The sequence below is a fragment of the Schistocerca cancellata genome, chromosome 1 (assembly GCF_023864275.1).
Source record: "Schistocerca cancellata isolate TAMUIC-IGC-003103 chromosome 1, iqSchCanc2.1, whole genome shotgun sequence".
NCBI classification, from domain to species: Eukaryota; Metazoa; Arthropoda; class Insecta; order Orthoptera; family Acrididae; genus Schistocerca; species Schistocerca cancellata.
In genome coordinates this window covers 113,608,609-113,624,836 of record NC_064626.1, presented here as the reverse complement: position 1 = coordinate 113,624,836, position 16,228 = coordinate 113,608,609, and the positions used below count along the sequence as shown (strand labels likewise).

Below are 16,228 nucleotides of genomic sequence, written 5' to 3'. Positions count from 1 at the left end.
CTTTATTGTATGATTATATGATAGCGGAACAAACACTGGTAGCAGTTACTTCTGTAAAATATCTGGGAGTATGCGTGCGGAACGATTTGAAGTGGAATGATCATATAAAATTAATTGTTGGTAAGGCGGGTACCAGGTTGAGATTCATTGGGAGAGTCTTTAGAAAATGTAGTCCATCAACAAAGGAGGTGGCTTACAAAACACTCGTTCGACCTATACTTGAGTATTGCTCATCAGTGTGGGATCCGTACCAGATCGGGTTGACGGAGGAGATAGAGAAGATCCAAAGAAGAGCGGCGCGTTTCGTCACAGGGTTATTTGGTAACCGTGATAGCGTTACGGACATGTTTAGCAAACTCAAGTGGCAGACTCTGCAAGAGAGGCGCTCTGCATCGCGGTGTAGCTTGCTCGCCAGGTTTCGAGAGGGTGCGTTTCTGGATGAGGTATCGAATATATTGCTTCCCCCTACTTATACCTCCCGAGGAGATCACGAATGTAAAATTAGAGAGATTAGAGCGCGCACAGAGGCTTTCAGACAGTCGTTCTTCCCGCGAACCATACGCGACTGGAACAGGAAAGGGAAATAATGACAGTGGCACGTAAAGTGCCCTCCGCCACACACCGTTGGGTGGCTTGCGGAGTATAAATGTAGATGTAGATGTAGATGTGCAGTTGACGGACTTCGAGCGTGGGCGTATAGTGGGCATGCGGGAGGCCGGTGGACGTACCGCCGAATTGCTCAACACGTGGTGCGTGAGGTCTCCACAGTACATCGATGTTGTCGCCAGTGGTCGGCGGAAGGTGCACGTGCCCGTCGACCTGGGACCGGACTGCAGCGACGCACGGATGCACGCCAAGACCGTAGGATCCTACGCAGTGCCGTAGGGGACCGCACCGCCACTTCCCAGCAAATTAGGGACACTGTTGCTCCTGGGATATCGGCGAGGACCATTCGCAACCGTCTCCATGAAGCTGGGCTACGGTCCCGCACACCGTTAGGCCGTCTTCCGCTCACGCCCCAACATCGTGCAGCCCGCCTCCAGTGGTGTCGCGACAGGCGTGAATGGAGGGACGAATGGAGACGTTTCGTCTTCAGCGATGAGAGTCGCTTCTGCCTTGGTGCCAATGATGGTCGTATGCGTGTTTGGCGCCGTGCAGGTGAGTGCCACAATCAGGACTGCATACGACCGAGGCACACAGGGCCAACACCCGGCATCATGGTGTGGGGAGCGATCTCCTACACTGGCCGTACACCACTGGTGATCGTCGAGGGGACACTGAATAGTGCACGGTACATCCAAACCGTCATCGAACCCATCGTTCTACCATTCCTAGACCGGCAAGGGAACTTGCTGTTCCAACAGGACAATGCACGTCCGCATGTATCCCGTGCCACCCAACGTGCTCTAGAAGGTGTAAGTCAACTGCCCTGGCCAGCAAGATCTCCGGATCTGTCCCCCATTGAGCATGTTTGGGACTGGATGAAGCGTCGTCTCACGCGGTCTGCACGCCCAGCACGAACGCTGGTCCAACTGAGGCGCCAGGTGGAAATGGCATGGCAAGCCGTTCCACAGGACTACATCCAGCATCTCTACGATCGTCTCCATGGGAGAATAGCAGCCTGCATTGCTGCGAAAGGTGGATATACACTGTACTAGTGCCGACATTGTGCATGCTCTGTTGCCTGTGTCTATGTGCCTGTGGTTCTGTCAGTGTGATCATGTGATGTATCTGACCCCAGGAATGTGTCAATAAAGTTTCCCCTTCCTGGGACAATGAATTCACGGTGTTCTTATTTCAATTTCCAGGAGTGTAGTTATCTTAAGACACTGCGCGAAACTCGAAGAAGTTTGCATTGGAAAATAGGGGTTGCTATGATTTTGCGTTTGGTGCTTATTACATCATATGTTGCTGCATATGAAATTTAGTTAACAAATTGAATTTTTCTTTAGACTTGGGTGGAGATATCTATCTGCCACCAATCACAAGAAAATTGATTTGATGTAGCGCATTCCTTTCCGATCGCACTGCGCCAGCTATAAAGCCAGGGTGAAATATCCACAACATTCATTATATTTTATAAGCGGTTTGAGATAGTGAAAAGACATTTTCGCAAATGACAGTTACCAACGAGGAGATTATTTTTCTCTATGGTTATTATGCAAAACTTCATTGTCCACCGTGTTATTCCGCTAACTACAGACTATTTCGACGAAAACACGTAATTTTTTAGGACCCTAGATAGCTGGTCTGACGAGAAATGCTTTGGGTTTTGAAAAAAATAAATGAAGTCATTACATATGTATTTTGTACTGAGGATGCGCTTTTTCATAAGATGCTGATCTTAATTTCCCTCAGTTCCTCAGTTAACAAACTCAATAGACCACTGTTTCACAATTCTCTTGCAATTGTGTCTGCAGAATATGTTAGCGAGATGAGACTATGTAAACTATGCTGAGTTTTGGCAAGGCAAACAAATTTTAACTTTTCAAAAAGCCAAATGGGCAGGTTTTACTCAAACTTCCCCACTCGTTACACGTCTCTGAAAGCTACGAAAGGTTAACTAAGAAACCAGGCGAAAATAATTTGCTGCATTTTCGGTGGAATTCTTTTTAGACACTAACCAAAGAAGGCGTTTAATACCTTCTTTGTGGACGTGAAGGGGCCCCACTTAATATTTACAAAAAATGTGAGTGTATGCTTCAGCTTAGAATGGCACTTCCGCTTCAGTGCTTTGCATTTCACCTACAGCGCGTGCCGCCAGCCCCCACCACTACCACTCTCCCCACTTATACCCTGCCGTCTGCGCATGTACCCGTCACAGTATTCTGCGCACACTTTACGGAACAGGGCAAAAAAAAGTGTCCGAGACGAGTGGATATGATAGGAAATGCTACTGGATGTGAGGAAAAAACCAAACCACGATGTAAAATTCGAACTGAACCTACCCCCACTGTTTGCCACAGCAGGTGTATAGAAATTCCTTGGTACAGGGTGGGGCAAACAAAAGTGGCGCAAAGAACTGAGTTCCACGGTACAAAAAAATCACAGTAGATAAAAGGAAATAATAACAGATGTTGAAAGTGACTACCATTCATCTATTTTCACTTTTGGGCCCTGGTCAGTAAGCTAGTAAGGGCAGATGGAAGCTGGACTGCTGGAACTGCTGCAGTCCCATCCGAAATGTCCTGCTACAGTCCTTGAAGATTATGAGGGTAGTTGCGATACACCTTTGACGTGTGGGCTCCCCAGACAAACTATTCAAGCACTGACAGATCAGGTAACCTGGGTGGCCATCTAGGGCCGAGACCACACTGAGCCCTACTAAACACTATGTCAGGCATGAAGAGTGTGTCAATCTGCAGCATTGTTTGGACAACTGAAGGGGCAGTCGTTCCGTCCTATTGGAAGTAACTGTACGTCTTTTTCTCCTCGATTAATGCTGTCACAGATACATGTCCAATTGTATCTACTCGTTCAGGACACTTTTATTTGCCACACCCTGTACATGCAGTCGGTTACATGGACATACAACCAACTAACAGAAATGTTAACACTATGGTTATGACTCGCGCGGGATTAGCCGAGTGGTCTTCGGCGCTGCAATCATGGCCTGTGCGGCTGGTCCCGTCGGAGGTTCGAGTCCTCCCTCTGGCATGGGTGTGTGTGTTTGTCCTTAGGATAATTTAGGTTAAGCAGTGTGTAAACTTAGGGACTGATGACCCTAGCAGTTGAGTCCCATAGGATTTCACACACATTTGAACAATTGAACTAGGGTAGGGTCACTTGACAGTAGCCGACCATTTCCTCGCTTCAGCCAAAATCGTTCCTCCAGTAATACGAGGGGCATTGAGTAAGTTATCTAACACTTTATTTCTCAAAGCGAGCTGATTTTTTTCAGGATTCAAATTCACAATATTATTCCCAACTGTTTTGACTACAAAACCCAATTTTTCAACGTAAACTCCGTTCAATGCGACGGCCTTGCGCCATCTAATTGAGAAGACCGAATTGCCTGCATGGTTTCATTCTAAAGGCCACGTCAAAGCCAACGTCTTGCTGCATCAGTAACCTCCCCATCGTCCACGTACTGCTTCATGAGGAGTGCATTCTTCATTGGGCCAAAGAGATGGAATGCTGAAGGTGAGAGATCCGGGCAGTAGTGTAGATGTGGAAGATAGTCCAATGAAGTTTTGTGAGCTCTTCTCGGGTGCGCACACTTCTGTGAGGCCTTGTGTTTTTGTGCAGAAGGAGAAGCTCGTTTCCATTTCTGTGACGACGAATACGCTGAAGTCGTTTCTTCAGTTTCATGAGGTAGTGCAGTGCACTTCGGTGATGGTAGTTGCATTGCCCCATGAGGGAGGATATCTAACAGATCAGCCCCTTCACAGTACCAGAAGACCGTCGCCGTGATTTTACCTCTGAGGGAACTTATTCTCTTGAGGAGGGGTGTTATGGCGCCACTCCATGGACTGTCATTTTGCTTCGAAGTGATGAACCCACGTATCATCACCTTTGACGATACTTTACAAAATACTGCCACGATCAGGCTCGTAACATTTAAAATGGTTCAAATGGCTCTGAGCACTATGGGAATTAACATCTGAGGTCATCAGTCCTCTAGAACTCAGAACTACTTAAACGTAACTAACCTAAGGACATCACACACATCCATGCCCGAGGCAGGATTCGAACCTGCGACCGTAGCGGTCACGCGGTTCCAGACTGAAGCGCCTTGAACCGCTCGGCCACACCGGCCGGCGCCTCGTACGCACAAGGATCTCCGCACAGACAGCCTTTCGTTGCCGTTTATTGTCTTCTATTAGGCTACGAGGTAAACAGCCGGCACACACTTTTGTGCACTCCAAATGGTGGGCCGATGTGTCAGCACTGCCAACAGAGACGTCCAGATGGGCAGCGAGGTGTTTGATGGTGATCTGTCGATCAACTCGAATGAGAGTCACAGCTGTATGCGGATGTCCGGCACAAGGGAGATCGGACACATTCGCGCGACCTTGTTTCCATAATGACGAACTCACCATGCTTTGTCTGCCGCCAGGTCTCCGTAGACATTCTGCAAGCGCCTTTGAATATCTGCAACGCTCTGATTTTCCTCCAAAATAAACTCGATGACAGTTGTCTGCTTGGGTCACACCTCCGTTACAGACTCCGTACTGATGGCTACGTACAGCGCCGCCATCTGTCGGAACCTCGTGAAACTATGAGGGCTGAAGAGGGAATATTCCACGATGTTCCACAATAAATTCAGCCTTTTCCTAACCGAAATTGGCCGGAAAAAAGTTGTTGCATTACTTCATAAACAACCCTCGTACAGAATTATCTGTGCCATATACATACTACGTCAGGATGTACGGGATGTACAGAGAGGCCACTGAAATTCAAAAGAGCCAAAAAAGCAACAACTTAAGCAGGTAAGGAGGACTGAAATTAGACGAGCTATAGTCCTCAGTGCTAAATAAATCAATCAGTAGCAACCCTTCTGCATTACAACCTCCCATGAGTCACGTTGGCAAGCTTCCGCGACCTTAGACACACGACAGATGACGTCACGACCCGAGCGTTGTGCTATCACGTATAACAGTGTAGCCAAATGGTGCGCCGTAAGGCCAACTAGTGGAAAGTTTTGTAGGTTTTTTGACAAGCCCTCCATATGTTGCCAGGGGTGCTGTATCCGAATTATCAATGCATCACCAAAATTTTGGCTCGGACATGAGTGGAAGACAAGAAAAATTGGACTTCTTCGGCTTTTCGCTTATAGCATCGAACCAATGAAAATTTCGGAGAAACTGACCACTTACGAAAGTAGAAAAGGTAAAATATGTTGCGAATAGTGTTAGTAGCAAACAAATAATATATTTAAATGTTATACATTTTTCACGCACCTCATTGTTCGTAACGTCACATAGATTATGTAGATAGGTTGTTATTAGTCCCTCAGTAAGTGCTGCGTGACAGTAAGTGTATGTGTACCAAGTTTGTTTGAAATCGGTGGAATGGTTTGGGAAGAGATGTGAAACATAAATACACACATTTTTATAATGTATATGGATTGATTTATTAACATTTCGGAGTGACTCATCGCCATGGTAACTATGGTGAGTCGTTTGCTGCTAAAAACTAAAAAAAAAGCTGTAGAGATTGTCTCTTCGTCTTTTTCTGCAGCTTTTCCCTGAGTTATCATTTATCCTCATTTTTACGTAATTGCATTGTTAATTACAAAGCAACACATGTGGCACATAAAATAAATGTTGGCGAAGTAAATCACATTTTTCTGAATACTTAAGAAAAAAATAGTAAGCGATAGGTAAGATCTAGATAGAAAAATTTTGTTAATGAATTGAAAGTTGTCTGAAAATTGTATTGTATTGGGGTAATACTGTCTATTAGCGCCAGGGTAATTTGGTGCCTGAGAACTAACTGTTGTATGGTCGGCGTTCACGTCGGGGGCACACAACGCTACCATCGCGCCGCTACGAAGACAACAGGTAACAAGAGGGTGCCAATTCGCTTTGGATTCTTGATTAGTCGCCGCAGTAACTACGGCTGGTGCTACATACGCAGACAGAGGTCGCCGCTAATGGCCACGCCCTCGATGGATGTAACCATATTCATCCGCAACTCCATATAAGTAGGCGACAGGACGATCTGTGGTAGAAGGTACAGCACCTCACCAAACAACAAGAGGTAACCGCCAGAGTGCACTTCCTTCTGGGCCAACTCGAAGTAAGTGTGCTGGAGCATCACAACGGACGCTGGGCCAAGAAACTAGTAACACTGCAGCGAGGTGTTTTTATATGGGACGCCGTCTGCATTTGCAACAAGCGGCGGAAAAGACTGCCGCCATTGACAATGCTAGCCGACAACGTTCATATAACTATGGACAAGGCCAACGCTCTCGTTAATGCATCTGAAGCCAACTTCAGACACTTGCATGAACCGACTACTCAAACACATCTTCTATACGCCCGCATCTCGTGGTCGTGCGGTAGCGTTCTCGCTTCCCACGCCCGGGTTCCCGGGTTCGATTCCCGGCGGGGTCAGGGATTTTCTCTGCCTCGTGATGGCTGGGTGTTGTGTGCTGTCCTTAGGTTAGTTAGGTTTAAGTAGTTCTAAGTTCTAGGGGACTTATGACCACAGCAGTTGAGTCCCATAGTGCTCAGAGCCATTTGAACCACATCTTCTATATGGTGGAAGAACGTCTTCCAATTTTCCTTGCTGCTGAGAGAGAAGATGAAGAAGAAGAGGAAGCTACCATCGCAGAGCCTTAGCGGTACCTACAAGCCCCTCTAAGAAGAAAGCTCAAGAGCACGATGAAATCAAAGCCTAGATGCTCATAGCGGCACCCAGGAGCGATCACATACCACGCTTACACGTTCTCTACCATTATGCAGCAGAAAATATACCGCATAGCGAGGAAACGAGCAGCTGTTATCACGGTTCCTAAACCTGGCATAAACCGGAGGGAACTAACGATCTGTCAGGCAGTTAGTTACTGCCAAAGCTGAACCGATGCCTATGACAATATCCTCTTGCAACAGCTGGATCACTACCTCAAGCAAGACGACATTCTACTTGAAGAACAAACTGACTTCAGTGTTCGACACTCCACCCCACATAACGGTGACATTAAGACGCCTACACCGATCTCGATCCCTTGACAGCAGATTGGAGCATTAGTTTTAACGTCGCCGAATGCTTGACAATGCAACTGACCAAGAGTACCCTCCAAGCATCAACAACATTCTACTCACCAACAGACCGACCACGTGGGCCGCCTTGTACTTTGGAAACATCATGTTTACGGCATCCACAAGAAGACAACCAACAACGAGGGCGCCCTTTATCCGCTCACAAGGGAACCTCCCCATCGCACCCCCTCAGATTTAGTTATAATTTGGCACAGTGGATAGGCCTTGAAAAACTGAACACAGGTCAATCGAGAAAACAGGAAGAAGTTGTGTGGAACCATGAAAAAATAAGCAAAATAAACAAACTGAGTAGTCCGTGGGCAACATACGCCACATCAAGGGTAATGTGGGCACAGGAGCGCCGTGGTCCCGTGGTTAGCGTGAGCAGCTGTGGAGCGAGAGGTCCTTGGTTCAAGTGTACCCTCAAGCGAAAAGTTTACTGACTTTATTTTTGCAAGTCATGATCTGTTAGTTCGTTCATCGACGTCTCTGTTCACTGTAATAAGTGTCTGTGTTTTGCGACCGCATCACAAAACCGTGCGATTAGTAGACGAAAGGACGTGCTTCTCCAATGGCAACCGAAAACATTTGATCCAGGAAAACACGTCTGATATATTCTATACGACACTTGTGACGTCATGTGCGTCACATGACAGGAATATGTTGTCGACCCACCTAACTTGTACACTTGGCGAATGGGTAAAAAGATTCTTCTACCTTTTAGGTTTTCTTGTGCATGAGATAATCACTCCCAAAAAAGTGATGAAAACATAGGTGTGTGTCGCATAAACTGCAACAAATGAATGCAACAGTTTCACAGTCGCCCAGTTTTCTCTGTGCTCTGTCAAAACATATGTTTTTAACGTTTTCAAATTTTTCCGTGTGTAGACCATCAAATCCTGCAAATGTCCAAGCAAATCTGAACATGTCCTGGAATTTTGGAGAGCGAAATTGATTTTGTGTGAGTGCCTGAACTCTGATGATTGTCTGAAAATAAAAAGTTAAATTTCTTACCCGAGAGAAGACTTGAACCAAGGACTTCTAGCTCCGCAGCTGCTCACGCTAACCACGGGACCACGGCGCTCCTGGCCCCACAGTACCCTTGATGTTGCCTATGGTGCGCATGGACTACTCAGTTTGTATATTTTGCTGATTTTTTCATAGTTCCACACAACTTCTTCCTGGTTTCTCGATTGATGTGTGTTCAGTTTTTCAAGGCCTATCCACTGTGCCAAATTATAACTAAATCTGAGGGGGGTGCGATGGGGAGGTTCCCTTGTCAGCAATGAAGCATCATCGGCTCTCTCCGTTAAATGCGGTGTTCACTCATCACGCAGCGTCAGGCAAGATCGCGCTCGTCAGATTCAAGGAGTTGCAAAGCAGATTTATGACAAGGCGAGGAACTACCAAGATTCTAGGATTGGTTGCCCTGGGAGGCGCAATGAACCCAATGATCGCTAAAACCTAAAGCGAAGCTCCACACACATATAACATCGTGATGAAATAAACACACAACACACAATAGTAGGTACGCACCTGCTAAACACTGCAGTGTAAGTACATTACAATAACCCTCTAGAAGATGCAGAAGACATAACGAACCTTGCAAAACTACCATCGACGACTGTGCCAAAACCATCGATTACTAAATGGTCTAGTTGGTGGAACCATGGACACAGTTCAGATAAAAGCTCAACTGTAAAAGTAACAGATGATATTAAGAACTTTCAGCTATTTGCTTTTGCCAGCTTGTCTACAAGTGGATATTATGAGTAAAAGTATACAAATTTTCCCATGCAAATGTATGTCTTCGTGAATGTAGAGCAAAGGTCAACCACGTTTTCACTATCTACTAAGGGAAGCACAATGCTCATCAAAAGGCGGTAAAAAAATGGCTCTGAGCACTATGGGACTCAACATTTGAGGTCATCAGTCCCCTAGAACTTAGAACTACTTAAATCGAACAAACCTACGGACATCACACACATCCATGCCCGAGGCAGAATTCGAACCTGCGACCGTAGCGGTCACGCGGTTCCAAACTGAAGCGCCTAGAACCGCACGGCCACACCGGCCGGCAAAAGGCGGTGAAGCCAAGACATGATTAATGAAAGGCAAGTGATACAGTTGATTCATTTTGCACACAAATGTGAATGAAAAGAATAATGGCAAATACGTAACATTTAAAAAAGATATCAAACAAAACCATTCATACAAATTTCCAAGTACAAAAGATAGTATCCAACACATGATCACAATTTACAAAATGAAAAGCTGGTTATTAATAAATGTAATAAAAAATATTGAAACATATCAAACAACAATAATTAAAACCGCTACATACAGGTCAAGCGCTGATTAAAAAAAAAGTGAGACACCAGCAAAATTTCTAGCAATGAACAACTCCGCAATTATTAAAACACTGATAGTAATATACCAAAAACGGCAAATTATAAATTATGTATACTGATCAGTCAGAACATTCTGACCACCTATTTGAAAGCCTGTATGCCCATCTCAGACACGGATCACATCTGCGACGCATCGTGGTATGGAAGCCATGAAATCTTGGAAGTCACTACACACAAGTAGCCCAATTCCCGTAAACACCGGGGAGGGGGATGATAAGCTTTGACAACATCAATCATATCACAGATGCGTTCGGTCAGGTCATGATCCGGCAAGTTGTGGGGCCAACACAGCAATTGGAACTCGCCGCTGTTTTCTTCGAAGTACTCCGTCACGCTCCTTCCCTTGTAACAAGCGCATTATTTTGTGGAAAAATTCCACTGTCGTCAGCAAACGTATCGTCATGAAGGGGTGTACATGGTCTGCGATGCAGCGTGCGACATGCTCTGGGGAACATTCAAGTTGATATCCGTGGTTACAGTGCAGCTCGTGCAGTGCACCGTGACGGCCAAAGCATATTGGAGTCGCCGCCGTCGAGGCGTCGAGGACGTGTCGAGGAGCTGTTCCCCTATAAGACGGAGGATTGACGCCCACCCTTCGCCAAGATGGAGAAGGTATCGGAATTCATCAGACCACGCAACACACCGCCATGTGACAACGTCCAGAGCCGAAGGTTACAGGCCTATTTCAAAAGCAGGTGCCGATGCCATGGTTTTTACGCTGACAAATGCATGGGACGTCGGCTAAGCAGGCCCATCTTTAGTAGTGTTCGTTGCACTGTGTGTGTTCGGACAGATTAGTAATCTTCCCAGTATTAAAGACATGTTGGTCTCGCTATAGTTGGCTGATTCTACTGTTTTACAAGTCCACCCAGCTGAGCCGTAGTAAAATTTGCTGTTTCGAAGAGCGCGCCGCAGCGCGTAGTGTAAAGCAGTCGCCTTCCGTTGCTGGCGGTGGCGCCGCTGTGGCAGTCGCAGCTTTGGTGCCTCCCTCTGGTGTGAAAGGGGTAAGGTAGCCTGTTCACGTGCATTTAAGGGGCGCTATGAGCTCGGCAGTCAGTCGGTCGCGTGGAGTACCAATCAGTCAGTTGGAGGCAGTTGGTCAGCCAGGACAGTCTGTCAGTCTGGGCGAGTGTGGTCAGTTTGGTCAGCCAAGTTAGTCTGGGTCTGTCTCTCGTCCGCATTGGTGAGGCGGTTAGTGTCTGCCGGTCCTCCGGAGTGCTAGTATGTGTTAGGCCGCCAGTCTCCTCGAGTTTGCTCCGGCAATGAGCGTAGGCGGTTGGATCGATCGGTTGGTCGGTCGCGCACTGGGACACAAGATGACTTGTCCGCCTGGAGCGTCGGCGCCTGTGAGGTCGCCACGTGAGTCCACTGGCCGTTCCGTATAGCGAGGGGTAATGGCTTCACGGCCGAAACGAGAGCAACAAGAGTCAACCCACGACGTCGGCCTGGCCGGTGCGAGCTGCGACGCCGTGAGGCGGGAGATCGGCGCGCCTTCCTGCGTCCGTTGAAGCGGCTGCCAGCGGACGGTTCGGGAGAGCGTTTTGGGGGTGCTGCGCCAGGTCTTCGCCAGACATCGCAGCTTATTAGAAGTGACTGGACATAGGTTGTGTCATTTATTTGTCAAATTCTTCTTGTTTTATTGGTCAGTCTCTTCTCCCCAGCCTGCTAGTCTGTCTCTCGTCCGCATTTGTTAGGTAGTGTTTGTCTGTCTGTCTGTCGTACGTCAATAGCTGCCTCTGTCATGTTTGTCGGATTCGGTTGACGAATTTATTGCTTAAAAGCCGAATTCTTGAAATATGTTACTATGTTGCTTATCATCTTGCGAGGTGGTATATGTGTAATGTAGAGCATGTTGAACATTTGAAGTAAGTCTGCATTTTGTGGGATTTATTTAAATAGTTATTTTAGTTTATAAGCTTGCCACACTTCCACCGTAAGAGCACTTAAAAAAATTGCACTTTCGGTGGCAAATACTTTGAGGGTTGTACCATTTCCATTCGTCTTATGGGGTGCGTAGGTTACATGTTTGTGTGAGCTGTAAAAATTTTTTTGAAACTAATCTGGTGTGTTGCACATTTGCACCAGTGCACTCATTCAGAGGTTGTTATGAACGGTCATGACTACGGCCGTGTTGAAAGGCAGCAGGCAAGCTTCGCTGCCAAAAGGCTCCTACTGTTGATATTGTTCTTTGCCTCTAAATAAAACTGTAACTTGAAATTTCGAGGGTGCATTTCTACTTATAATTATAAAAGAGTTTTGAAAACACTTTTAGCAATAAAATTAACATTTGTTAAATTGTGACGTCCTATTTCGAGTGTGCTTTCTGCTTATAATTTTAAACCTGTTTTTAAAAAGCTTTTAGGAATAAATTCACATTTAGTAAAAGTAATTTTCCATCAGTTACTTCTTGGCAAGTACTTCCCCGCTCACCTAGTGTGATGAAATGTGTCGATGTTCTTGATGAATCGCCAGTAAATAAAATAAATTCTCTTTAAGAAATAAATTTTGAAAGTTAAAAATCACAGTTCACCAGCCTACGGCGTCCCATATCTGTAATAAGAGCTGAATCACCAACAGAAAACATGAGGGCATGGTTTCACCTCGGTATCGCTACGTGTTGGAACACTGGCCACAGCGCACCTAAACAGCAGACAACAGACACAGTTTGCAAAAAGCTAGTCCCGAGATCAAACGCCTCAATAATCTATGTTGTGACCAACACAAATATATGGCACAAATAGACCATTCCGCACACAGACAGAGCACTCTAAATACTGCATGATCGGTCCACAAGACTGGCTAGAGGTTATTCATCACCACGATATATTCCAGCAGTACATTATAACCTTACATACAAACAAATTCAAATGATCGTCTTATTCCAGGAGTTCAGTATATCTTCAAATACAGCCATCAGTTCAAATTACCAACTTGGCCATTATATCCTTACATACAGATATACATTCCAATAATCGTCGTATTCCAACAGTCCAGTATATGTTTACATACAGCCATAAATTTCAAATGACCGTCTTGGCCATTATATCCGTACATACAGATATACATTCACATAATCGTCGTATTCCAGCAGTGCAGTATATGTCTACATACAGCCATAAACTCAAATAACCGACTTGGCCGACTTAGCTCGACTGACGCTCGCTGACGCTAGAGTTGAACACTATACATACGACACCAACACGACATTCGACTACGAGAAACATGAGAATGATGCATTAACCTCCATACGTCTGAGTATGTATAGGCACACAGGAAAGGCTCATGCGACGTCCTGACTCTCTGCACACGTAGAGTAGCGCATCAGGAAGGGTACACTTGGCAAGTGTTGATTTGAGTGAGCACCCCGCCAGCTTAACGCCAGTCAGCCTCTGTGGCCTAATGGATAAGGCATCGGTCTCCTAAACCGGGGATTGTGGGTTCGAGTCCCACCAGAGGTACACGTTTTACTCACTGGGGCAGAATCACTCTCACCACATACAGGTGTAATAGTTGTGAAAGTTGGCGTTTCTGAGTGCTTACAGGTATCACAGGTATGACGACGATATGAAAATACGCACTTACTGACAACCTGAAACGAAACGACGGCCATTATCAATCGACCTGTTAGCTGCGGAAGTGTTTCAAAGCGTGATGGCGCTGTGAGAGGAAACGCTATTTTAAAATTACTTGTTGGTAAACAGTATGACCCATATGAATTGTCACTTAACTCTCTTGTGTGCAGGACTTGGAGTTCAGAAAGGGAATAGCCTAAGACGGCAGGTATAAGAATTGCCAGCAGAAAGTAGGTGCCTGGACTTCGATATGTCTGAGTATGTACAGGCACACAGGAAAGGCTCATGCGACGTCCTGACTCTCTGCACACGTAGAGTAGCGCATCAGGAAGGGTACACTTGGCAAGTGTTGATTTGAGTGAGCACCCCGCCAGCTTAACGCCAGTCAGCCTCTGTGGCCTAATGGATAAGGCATCGGTCTCCTAAACCGGGGATTGTGGGTTCGAGTCCCACCAGAGGTACACGTTTTACTCACTGGGGCAGAATCACTCTCACCACATACAGGTGTAATAGTTGTGAAAGTTGGCGTTTCTGAGTGCTTACAGGTATCACAGGTATGACGACGATATGAAAATACGCACTTACTGACAACCTGAAACGAAACGACGGCCATTATCAATCGACCTGTTAGCTGCGGAAGTGTTTCAAAGCGTGATGGCGCTGTGAGAGGAAACGCTATTTTAAAATTACTTGTTGGTAAACAGTATGACCCATATGAATTGTCACTTAACTCTCTTGTGTGCAGGACTTGGAGTTCAGAAAGGGAATAGCCTAAGACGGCAGGTATAAGAATTGCCAGCAGAAAGTAGGTGCCTGGACTTCGATATGTCTGAGTATGTACAGGCACACAGGAAAGGCTCATGCGACGTCCTGACTCTCTGCACACGTAGAGTAGCGCATCAGGAAGGGTACACTTGGCAAGTGTTGATTTGAGTGAGCACCCCGCCAGCTTAACGCCAGTCAGCCTCTGTGGCCTAATGGATAAGGCATCGGTCTCCTAAACCGGGGATTGTGGGTTCGAGTCCCACCAGAGGTACACGTTTTACTCACTGGGGCAGAATCACTCTCACCACATACAGGTGTAATAGTTGTGAAAGTTGGCGTTTCTGAGTGCTTACAGGTATCACAGGTATGACGACGATATGAAAATACGCACTTACTGACAACCTGAAACGAAACGACGGCCATTATCAATCGACCTGTTAGCTGCGGAAGTGTTTCAAAGCGTGATGGCGCTGTGAGAGGAAACGCTATTTTAAAATTACTTGTTGGTAAACAGTATGACCCATATGAATTGTCACTTAACTCTCTTGTGTGCAGGACTTGGAGTTCAGAAAGGGAATAGCCTAAGACGGCAGGTATAAGAATTGCCAGCAGAAAGTAGGTGCCTGGACTTCGATATGTCTGAGTATGTACAGGCACACAGGAAAGGCTCATGCGACGTCCTGACTCTCTGCACACGTAGAGTAGCGCATCAGGAAGGGTACACTTGGCAAGTGTTGATTTGAGTGAGCACCCCGCCAGCTTAACGCCAGTCAGCCTCTGTGGCCTAATGGATAAGGCATCGGTCTCCTAAACCGGGGATTGTGGGTTCGAGTCCCACCAGAGGTACACGTTTTACTCACTGGGGCAGAATCACTCTCACCACATACAGGTGTAATAGTTGTGAAAGTTGGCGTTTCTGAGTGCTTACAGGTATCACAGGTATGACGACGATATGAAAATACGCACTTACTGACAACCTGAAACGAAACGACGGCCATTATCAATCGACCTGTTAGCTGCGGAAGTGTTTCAAAGCGTGATGGCGCTGTGAGAGGAAACGCTATTTTAAAATTACTTGTTGGTAAACAGTATGACCCATATGAATTGTCACTTAACTCTCTTGTGTGCAGGACTTGGAGTTCAGAAAGGGAATAGCCTAAGACGGCAGGTATAAGAATTGCCAGCAGAAAGTAGGTGCCTGGACTTCGATATGTCTGAGTATGTACAGGCACACAGGAAAGGCTCATGCGACGTCCTGACTCTCTGCACACGTAGAGTAGCGCATCAGGAAGGGTACACTTGGCAAGTGTTGATTTGAGTGAGCACCCCGCCAGCTTAACGCCAGTCAGCCTCTGTGGCCTAATGGATAAGGCATCGGTCTCCTAAACCGGGGATTGTGGGTTCGAGTCCCACCAGAGGTACACGTTTTACTCACTGGGGCAGAATCACTCTCACCACATACAGGTGTAATAGTTGTGAAAGTTGGCGTTTCTGAGTGCTTACAGGTATCACAGGTATGACGACGATATGAAAATACGCACTTACTGACAACCTGAAACGAAACGACGGCCATTATCAATCGACCTGTTAGCTGCGGAAGTGTTTCAAAGCGTGATGGCGCTGTGAGAGGAAACGCTATTTTAAAATTACTTGTTGGTAAACAGTATGACCCATATGAATTGTCACTTAACTCTCTTGTGTGCAGGACTTGGAGTTCAGAAAGGGAATAGCCTAAGACGGCAGGTATAAGAATTGCCAGCAGAAAGTAGGT

The 16,228-nt window shown here is 46.2% G+C and overlaps 5 non-coding genes across 5 annotated transcripts; all 5 read left to right on the top strand.

Annotated features, from left to right (window-relative positions):
- The first annotated feature begins 13,505 nt into the window (after positions 1 to 13,505).
- On the top strand, positions 13,506 to 13,578 carry Trnar-ccu (transfer RNA arginine (anticodon CCU)). The gene has a single exon. It is a non-coding gene; the product is annotated as a tRNA-Arg (tRNA).
- Positions 13,579 to 14,080: 502 nt separating this feature from the next.
- On the top strand, positions 14,081 to 14,153 carry Trnar-ccu (transfer RNA arginine (anticodon CCU)). Its single transcript has one exon. It is a non-coding gene; the product is annotated as a tRNA-Arg (tRNA).
- A 502-nt stretch (positions 14,154 to 14,655) lies between these two features.
- Trnar-ccu (transfer RNA arginine (anticodon CCU)) lies at positions 14,656 to 14,728 on the top strand. The gene has a single exon. It is a non-coding gene; the product is annotated as a tRNA-Arg (tRNA).
- A 502-nt stretch (positions 14,729 to 15,230) lies between these two features.
- Trnar-ccu (transfer RNA arginine (anticodon CCU)) lies at positions 15,231 to 15,303 on the top strand. Its single transcript has one exon. It is a non-coding gene; the product is annotated as a tRNA-Arg (tRNA).
- Positions 15,304 to 15,805: 502 nt separating this feature from the next.
- On the top strand, positions 15,806 to 15,878 carry Trnar-ccu (transfer RNA arginine (anticodon CCU)). Its single transcript has one exon. It is a non-coding gene; the product is annotated as a tRNA-Arg (tRNA).
- Positions 15,879 to 16,228: the final 350 nt, after the last annotated feature.